Source organism: Echinops telfairi, unplaced genomic scaffold (genome assembly GCF_000313985.2).
Source record: "Echinops telfairi isolate 266 unplaced genomic scaffold, ASM31398v2 ScPeMD7_31;HRSCAF=116, whole genome shotgun sequence".
NCBI classification, from domain to species: domain Eukaryota; kingdom Metazoa; phylum Chordata; class Mammalia; order Afrosoricida; family Tenrecidae; genus Echinops; species Echinops telfairi.
In genome coordinates, this window is record NW_022103928.1 from 5,936,581 (window position 1) to 5,946,285 (window position 9,705).

At 43.5% G+C, this 9,705-nt stretch overlaps 1 protein-coding gene and 2 pseudogenes across 2 annotated transcripts in view; 1 reads left to right on the forward strand and 2 right to left on the reverse strand.

The window, feature by feature from the left end:
- Positions 1-9,705, forward strand: part of SHQ1 (SHQ1, H/ACA ribonucleoprotein assembly factor) — a 146,153-nt gene that overhangs the window by 120,357 nt on the left and 16,091 nt on the right. The window lies entirely within an intron of this gene.
- Positions 2,248-2,923, reverse strand: LOC115869536 (annotated as a pseudogene).
- Positions 4,327-4,855, reverse strand: LOC101647834 (annotated as a pseudogene).

A 9,705-nucleotide genomic window follows, 5' to 3' on the forward strand; every position in this document is an offset into this window, starting at 1 on the left:
TCATTCACAATGCTAAGATATTGGCCAAGATTTTGTTGAGAATTTTAGCATCTATGTTCATGAGAGATATTCATCTGTAGGTCTCTATCCTTGTGGGGTCTTTGCCCAGTGGTATCAGGGTTATGCTGGCTTCATAGAGTCTGTTGGGAATTTTGTTATCCCTTTCCATGCTATGGAAGTATTTGTGTGGGATTGATGTCAGCTCTTCTCTAATACTTGGTAGAGTTCTCCTGTGAAGCCATCTGGACTGGGGATTTTTTTAGTTGTGAGTTTCTTGTAACCTCATCTATTTCTTCTTTTGCTATGGGTCTGTTCACGTTCTTAATGTCCCTATGTGTTAATTGGGGGAGAGAGTGATTATCTATGTATTTGTCCATGCCATCCAGATTATTGAATTTGTTGGCATCTTTCATAATATTGACTTATTAACCTTTTTATTTCATTAGGGTCTGTTTTGACTTCCCCTGTTTCATCCCTAATTCTTGATATTACCGTCTGTTCCTTTCCTTTGTTAAGTGTGCTATTGGTTTGCCAATTTTGTTGATCCTTTCAAAGAACCTACTTTTTGCTTTGTTGCTCCCCCCGGCCCTTTTTTCCCAGTTCATTTATTTCTGCTCTTAATTTTTATGAGTTCTTGTGCTATTGGAAGGATTATGCTGTTGACTCTTTAATTGTTGGAGGTTTTGTGTTAAAGTGTTGAACATGATTCCTTGTTTTTCATGTGTGCATTTATTGCAATAAAGTGGCCTCTGATAACTGCTTTTGCTGTTTCCCATAGGTTTTGATATGTTATCCATATGTTTCCCATAGGTTTTGATATGTGATTGTGTTATCACTCTCAGTTTCTAGGAAATTCCCAATTTCCTCTCTTATTTGGGCTGTTACCTGGGCTGTTAGACTGGGTTTAATGTGTTGTTGAGTCTCCAAGTGTTTGTCTTTGTTTTTTTATTCTTTCTATTGTTGATTTTCAGCTTCATGGTGCTGTGGTCAGAGAAAATGGATCGAATGATCTCTATGTGTTTGAATTTTCTCAGGCTTGCCTTATAACCCAGAATGTGGTCTATTTTGGAATATGAGTCATGAACATTGGAGAAGAATGTGTCTTTTTTTTTTTTTTTTGCTGTTGGTTAGAGAGCTCTGTAAATATCTAGGAGGTTGAGTTGTTCAGTTATGTTGATCAGCTCTTCTGTTTCTTTATTGAGTTTTTTACCTTTTGATTTATTTGTCTTTGAGAGTGGTATAATGAATCACCTATTATAATTGTTGATCTGATGATTTCTCTTTCGGGATTTGTTTGAGGAATTTCAAGGGTCCTTAGTTGGGCCTGTATAAGTTTATTATGGTTGTGAGCTCTTGGTCTATTGATAACCTTGAGCATTATGTAGTGCCCATTCATGTCTTGTTATATCGTGTACTTCGAGGTCTATTTTGTTAGACATTAATATTGCCATTGCTGCTTTTTAAAAAATTGCCATTAACTTGGTAAATTTTTGCCATCCTTTAACTCTTAGTGTATTTTTGTCTATGAGTTTGAGATGTTCCTCTTGAAGACAGCAGATTGATGGATCTTGTTGTCTAATCCAGTCTGCTACTCTTTGTCATTTGATTGGTGCATTTAGTCCATTGACATTCAGTTCAATGAAATCTAAATGTAGATTAGTAGCTGTCATCTTGTATTATTTGTTTGATATTTCCCTTTCTTACCCCTTTATAGGGTGGGGTGTGTGTGTGTGTGTGTGTGTGTTATATGCTTGTCTTTGTTTCTCTACTAGATATGTAATGTTTTGGGTTCTGTTTTCAGTGTCTTGGTGAGTGCTGCTGTTGGTGGCTTTCTGCCCATAAAAAACTGGAAAATGTTTTTTGTAATGCTGGTTTTGTTTTTACAAATTCTCTAAATGTTTCCTTAGTTGAGAAAAATATTCATTTCTCCTTCATATTTGATGGAGAGGTTTGCTGGGTAAAGGATTCTTGGATTGTAGTTGTTGCCTTTTAGCTTTCAGAATATGTTGCTTTAATTTCTTTTCTGCATGGTCTCTGCAGAGAAGTCTGAGCTTATTCTTAACTGTTTACCTTTATTATTATTTTTGCTTCATATCATATTTATTGTGGGGCCGGTTGATAGGGATCTTGAGATTAGGGGCCAGCAAACAGACAGTAGCTGGGGTCTCAGCATGTTGAGAAGCATCTGTATGTCAGGGGCTAGGTGGGTAGTCCTGAGTCAGAGGGCTCCTGGGATTCCAGCATTAATCAGGGTGCCAAGAGACAGCACCTGGGCACCTGGGGCGCAGGAGTCTTCAGGTGTTTCACCCGCCTACACAGTGCACCCAGCACGCCCTCAGGTGGCACCTCAGGGCCCAGATCCTGGTCTGTTGCGCGCCGGCGGTGAGAGGCTGCCATGGTCTCAAGGTCTGGGCTTCCTGTGAGGAGCCGCCCCAGAAACTACCTCAGCAGCTCAGGATCCACATCTGGGGTCTCATTGCTGGCGTCCTCAGCATCGGGCCCCTCAGGGCCATCGTTGTAGGCCGGGGGCCAATTTCTGACCACAGACGCGGGGGTGGGGCTAGCTGCGCTCCAGGGGCGTCTGGGTCATCGTCCAGGCCCAGCGCTGTGGGGTCCGCAGCCCGAGGAGTGCCCCAGAGCTGCAGCAGCTGCGCCAGAACTCGAGCTTGCTGGTCCTTCTCCTCCTGCGCCGTAGATTGCGCCAGCTCCTGCACCGCCCCTGCTGCCTCCCCCCATGGCAGTACCCAATGGAAGTGGCGGGGAACGCCAGTCTCAGCCATAGGCAGCAAGGGGGTGCCCAGGCCACAGGGCTCTTTTACCAAGAGCCAAGAGCAGGGGGTTGGCCGAAGTAGACCCAACAGCAACAGCACCAAGAGGCCTACGCCCCGGCCTGCGACCCGCAGAGCGGTGGCGACCCTGCCATGCTGCCCCCAGCAAGCTGGCTCCAGACGGGCGGACTGGCTGGCAACTGTGTGGCACCTTGACTAGCCAGCAAGGCTGGGGTCCTCTGCGGCTGCACGCTCCCAGGAATCGTACCCTCTCCTACCCATCCCCTGTTGCCACTCCATGTAGGCGCAGCTTCAGGTCTCAGCTGTTTACCTTTGTATGTGACTGCTCTTTTCTCTCAAGCTGGTCTCAGGATCCTTTCCTTTTCCTTGAAGTTGGATAATTGGACTACTATCTGTCTTGATGTGTTTTTTGCAGGGGGGCTTAATGTATTTTTTTTTTATCTCTCGGCTTCTTAAATGGTTATTGTCTCCTCCTTGGTGATATTGGGGAAATTTTCTTCCAAGAATTCCCTTAGTATTTTAACTGCAGACTTAATTGTTTCTGCCTGCTCGGGCACCCCAATAATTTGAATATTATTTCGCTTCGTGATGTCCTACATCATCCCCAGGCTTTCTTCAGATTCTCTTGCTTTGGGAAAGTTTGATTGTTTCTCTCGTTTGCTGAATTCTGATTGGTTGTCTTTAAGTTTGCGGATTCAGTTTTCCATTTCTTCCATTCTATTGGTCCATTCTTGTACTTTGTTTTTTATTTCTTCAGCTTCTGAATTTCTATTGGGTGTGTTTCTAGTAGCTCCATTGCTTTCAAGATTGATCACCTAATCTCTTTCTTGCATTCCCTATCTGGCAATTCAAGGACTTCTACTTTTTTATATTCCATTGTCCTTGGCTTATCTTCAGTTGTTGACTTTTGTTTTGATTTTTTGTGGTAGCTACTCATGGCTGTTATTTGCGCCAAGTATTGGTTGAGCTGTAGGTGATATATAGGCTTATGGGTTTTGTGGTGGTGGTGCGGAGTGCGGATTGGCTCTAGGTTAGAGGAGGGTCAGATAGATGCTGAAATTGTATTGTTTGTTGATGAGGAGGGAGTGATAGTTGGCTGGGTAGGAAGAATAGGGTATAGGTGCTCCAGAGTAGGTTTTAAGTGGTGGTATTCGTAGGAAGCCTTCCTGTTAAGTATAATGATGAGTTGGAAAGGAGGGTAATACTAGATGTGATGTTACTTGTTAGGTTATAAGAGAGTGTGTGTTACTGTGGTAAAGGTAGCAAGGTCTTGAGGTAATGGTGGTTGGGGTTGGTGAGGGGTATTTTAAATCATCCTGTGTCTGATCTAGTGGAGCTTTACTCCGAGACAAAACAGGGAGAAAGAGAGAGAGAGTGTTTGTGAGCAAGGGGCACAATCACAAATAGCATGGAGTTTTAAGGACCCCTGTGTTCCCCAAGATGACCCTGAGAGCGTCAGGTCTGGGGGCCCAGGTAAGAAGTCACAGTAGACATGCGATGTTTGCAGGGAGGTGAGGACCCAGGAACAGCGGGGTCTTCACCGAAGCCGTGACCACTTGATCTGTTTGGCTGACTACAGCACCTGAGATACTTCTGCTCCGTTACGGGCACATCTTCACCCTGTAATGCCACCCGGTGGACTGCTTGCTGAGGATCACTCTCTAGGGTCCACCCCTCCATCCACGATTTCATCCACAGCCAAGAAAAGCCCTTCCATGTTCTCCAGGAGAGCTTGCTTTTCTACATTTTTCCTCAGCATCTGACTCAAGGAGTCAAGAGACAGTTCAGAACAGCCATGAGCATCAGCTCATTTTCATAGGAGCTGCCAATCACATAGAAATAGAGATCAATACTGCTTTTATAAACCACTGTCAGGCCTTCCAGCAGGGCAATTTCACTGTCAGTCCGATGAGTCTTGTTGAAAATGTTCTTCTCAAAGGCCTTTTGCTCCTTGACACTGGGGTAGGTGTCATCATAGTACTTTGCAAAGAGTCGCTCTCCATCGTTGTCCAGAATCAGATGGCTTTGACAGTATACAGGGAGGGTTCCAAAATCAGCGCCTCCATCTTGACCCGCAGCTGGTGCCGACCTGTGCCACACTTTTTAAAAAGTGTGAGGGGACTGTTGTAGTTTTCCAAGTCGACATCTAGCCTAGGCAGAATCAGAGAGCTCACCCACTCTAGGCACTCTTTCCTCCTATCTGGCTCCTCCCATCTTCCAGAATGCTCAAAAGCCTAAGTGTCTTTTTCCAGGACTAACATTTTTTAGATTAATTTTTATTGAAATATGCACAAATTATGAGTTTACAAAGAATAAAGTTTTATAAAGTAAAGGCAGCAAAGAGTGACTCCTTGGGTGAATGTCTTAGGCTCAGCTTCTCTACCTAAGGGGAGATAGTTAAATAGCTGCCCTTATTAAAACAGTGAGCTGATCTGATTGTCATCTCATGGGGCTGTTATGGAGAAAATAGCAGGTGTGTCCCAGGAAATGGCTAGTTAGCATTGTGGCAGGTGCACCCTTCTCTCTCACTGTGAAGCGGAAGGTCTTAGAAGCTTGCAAGTGGCCACCCAAGGCAAACAGTTCATCTCTATTGGCTTGGAGTAGCAGAGGAAGAGAGAGTCGGGAACAGCAGGAGGATATGGAATGTGTGGCCAATTGCCTCCATGAGTAACTGTCTCCTTTGCCAAAGGACCAGAAGAACTGGACAGTGCCTGGCTTCCATTACTGACCAATTTGATTAAGGAGTCCCTAGCAGAATCCTTCTCAAAAAGGGAGAAATGCAGACCAGGATTTCAAATTCTTTGAAATTTGAATTCTTCAAAAATTCTTCAGGCTTCTGAAAGCCATGAAGGTTGGATGAACCCTGAAACTACTGATCTGGGATCAATTTTAAAGTTTAAATTGTCAAAATTGAGTAGTACTTTAACAGATAAAAAAAATACCTGCCTTGAGCATCATGCCCTGTAAGACCTATCTTTATGGGATGAAATAACAGTCACAGTTCAAGAGATGAGAGAGAAATGTAGCAGCAGTGAGTTTCTGTTAATGAGGGACGAACAATCAAAGGGAGAGTAGGAATGACTGCCACGTGAAGAACGTCCTCGTGGTCACTGTAGAAACCGTTGAAACTGCTGTGGGTTTTGCTATGTGTATCTACACAGCAACAACAACATAAATGTAATTATATATTTTTAAAAGATAATCATTAAAATGAGCAAAATTTTATGTAATTTTGTATATAAGTTTATATACATACATTTGATACATAAGGAGCTATTTGTATCATAGCCATGTCCTGTTTTGTCCATTTTCTCCCTACTGAAGCAAAGGTTCCAAATGTTCTTTAGCGAACACATGAACCATGGTGTAGAGTTCGGGAAGAGAGGCAGAGACTAGAGGGCATATCAGCCACTAAATAATTACAGAAAACTCAAACAGTAAGCAGCTAGTTCATTGCTTTCATTCATTTTATAGTATTGGATTGGCATTAAAAAACCATTGATTCTGGGTTAATGGATTCATGTCATTGTGATAACCATTTAGGTAGACATTTCATTATGTCTCTTAATAGTGACTAGATAAATATTCTGAATTATTTAAGTTTTTGACTCCCATTATAGATAGGCATGTTTTAACCTCAGTATGTCATAATGTAGTAAAAACATAACCAATGCTTAAATACTTTTCTCTCCCAATGTTGTGAAATCAATAATTTGCAAACTTTATATGGTGTAGCCATGGAAAAAAATTTAATTTCGAGTCAGCACACAGAAATAAACACATTAAACCTCTTGACCTAGTCTTATGCTTAGTGTATGGCAGGAAATTGAACTTGCTCATATGCACGTTGCTTTCAAGATGGGAAAGTGGAGACAAAAGGGCATATTTGAAAATTTAACCAGGACTTCCAACCTCAAAACTACCCTGTTTCTTCTACGATAATGATTGCTCTCTACCTATCCAGAGTACACGAGAAAGAAAGAAGCCTAAGACTCAAGCTGGCAGTTACTTACCTGACTAATAGTCTACATCTTAGATGCCCCAAACTTATTTGACTTACTACCTCTTTTCAAGAACGCCCCTCCCCCCCCCGAACTTATCCCCTGGCAACTAAAAACTTTTGTACTATAACCCATAATCCAAGACAAAGTGTAGATATCCGTTTTTGCAGTCCCCTCCCCCTTGGTTCCAGTGCCACCAGGGGGCAGTATCACCTACTTTGGGAAACATTGGTCTGTGAACCATATCCTGCGACTAAAGAACTAAATGGTGTATGACAACTACTCTTTTAAGTGTTCTCATCAGGACCACACTAGATGAACCCTGATAGAACGGGGGAAAAATATGGAACATAGAACTTCAAGTTCCATTAAAAAAATGAAATAACTAACAAAAACTCTAAACCTACTGGACTGGTTGAGACCAGAGGACACCCTGATGCTGTTGTCCTGAGATACTTTTTAAACTGTGAACTGAAATGAACCCCTGAAGTCTCCTGGTAGCTTAATAACAAATTCGGTCCAAATGTGTATGGCCCGTGGGTACTATGTTCCTTTAAAAAAGGTCACCGAAAGGAAACCAACAGTTACAACAATTACTTTAAAACAAATGAGAACAACCTGGCATTCTGTGGTGTTCACCCTCCTGACACAATCGCTGAAGACAAAATGGGTACATAAGCAAATGTAAAGAAAACTGATGGTGCCTGGCTATCAAGAGATATAATGTGTGGGGTCCTAAAGGCTTGAAGTTAAACAAGTGGCCATCTAGCAGAGAAGCAACAAACCCACAAGGAAGAATTTCACCAGCCTGTGTGATTAAGAGGTATCGACAGGATCAGGTAACAGGCATCAGAAGACCCAAAACAAACAAACAAACGAACAAACAAATATATTGTTGATAACAAGGGGGGTCAGAGCAGACCTTAAACCCATTTGTGGACAACAGGATGTCCCCTCACAGAAGGGTCACAAGGAAGAGATGAGTCAACTAGGGTGCAGTATAGCACCACTGAAAGACAATATTCTTCTGGTTCCTTTAAGCCTCCTCACTCCCCACTATCATGATCCCAATCCTGCCTTTCAATTCTGACTAGACCAGAGCGTGGATACAGGTATAGATCAGAGCTCATGACACACAGAATCCAGGTCAGATAAACCCCTCAGAATAGAAATGAGAGTAGCAATGCCAAGAGGGTAGATGGAAGGTGGGGGGAGGAGAGGAGATAGGGGAAAATGATTGCAATGATGGACACATAACCCCCCCCCCTTTGCCAAGGGGGACGAACAACAGAAATGTGGGTGAAGGGAGACAGTGGTTGGTGTTAAGATATGAGAGTAATAATATAATTTATCAAGGGGTCATGAGGGATGGGGAGGAAGGGGAAGAAGAAGAGCTGATACCAAGGGCTCAAATAGAAAGTAAATGTTTACAAAATAATGATGGCAACATATGTACAAATATGCTTGATACAACTGATGTATGGATTGTTATAAGATCTGTGAGAGTCCCCAATAAAATTATCTTTTAAAAAACAAAACATGGACGAGGATGTGAAGAGCCAGACACATTAGATGACTGGAAAGGGAACATCCAGGATGGGAAGCATGAGCATGTCCCCTGGCATTGTGAAGAATGTGACCAGTGTCACTGAGCAACGTGTGTAGACCTCGCTGAATTGGAGCCCAGTCTTTCACTGAAAACACAATACATGATTGCTCACAACCGCCAACAAGCAGACAAACCATCCAAGTTCACCCTGTGACACAAGGCCCACAGTAGTAGTCTGAGGTGTAGGAGGGTGGAGGGGCGAAGGGCAGAGCATCTCAGCTGATGGGTCATGGAGCCCCAGGTGGCCTCCAGGTGAATGGAGATATTAACCCCCATCAGCCTCAGGGATGAGCATTTTTCCTTTTGTGTCATGCTAGCAAATGTCATTTTCTGTGTGTTCTATGGCATGACACAGCCTGAGAAGCTCTGCTCTAGACAGATTGCTTGTCCACAGTCTGCCTGAGGAGCTGGGCTGCTGATTTGAGGGAAGAGTATCCAGGAAGCAGAAACCAGGGCAAGGGCCTGGAAAGCTTGGCTGAGGTGGTCGGTGTGTCCGGAGACAGGGAGAAGGCCGTGGAGCTGGAGCTCGGTGACCTAGGCATGGATCCTGAGTAGGAGCTTCATCCTCAGTAGGGAGTCTGGGTTTTATTCTGAGTATTCTGGGAAGCCATCACAGATTTTTAGACAGGGGAGTATCATGAACATAATGCAGAAAAGTGAAACCAAAGCCTTTCCGTGAATTGAGAAGCACACTGATCCAATTCCCCGTGTCGTGCGAAGGAAACTTCTGCTGCGGTGTTGCTAATATTTTGGTGGTGGTGGCTGCTTACTTGTAAAATCAGGGATGCTACACTTGAAATGCCTTCTCATTTCTGTTCAGCCTGAAGATCTTGGTAGCAGTATGCCCTTCCTTTTGTGGCAAAGTCCTCTTCATCTTATTGATTGATTTCCACTTAGTTTAATTGACTCTAAAGAGCTACTTGGTCAGTGAAAACACTAACCCCTAGCATTAAACAACACTGTTGGCTTTTCCACAAAGCTGAGATGTAGTCATGTTGTAGCTATTCAAGGTCAGCATGCCCAAGGTTGTGCTTCAAGACTCATGACAGAGCTGAGGGTGAGGCTTGCCTTAGATCGGAGGTGCCTGTCTCCCAATCGCCTCTTCTGCCCTGCTGGGGCTGCTCTGGCTGCTCTGCTTGATCACTTACTTGGCTTTGACCATATGTTATTTATTTCCTGCTTTGTGCATTTCTCTTTGTGTGTGTATGTTGTGCTGTGCGTGTGTGGTGGTGTAGGTTACTCAGTATAGCAAGGTCAGCAGTTCTAACCCAGCAGCTGCTCCAAGGGAGAAAGATGTAAAGATTTT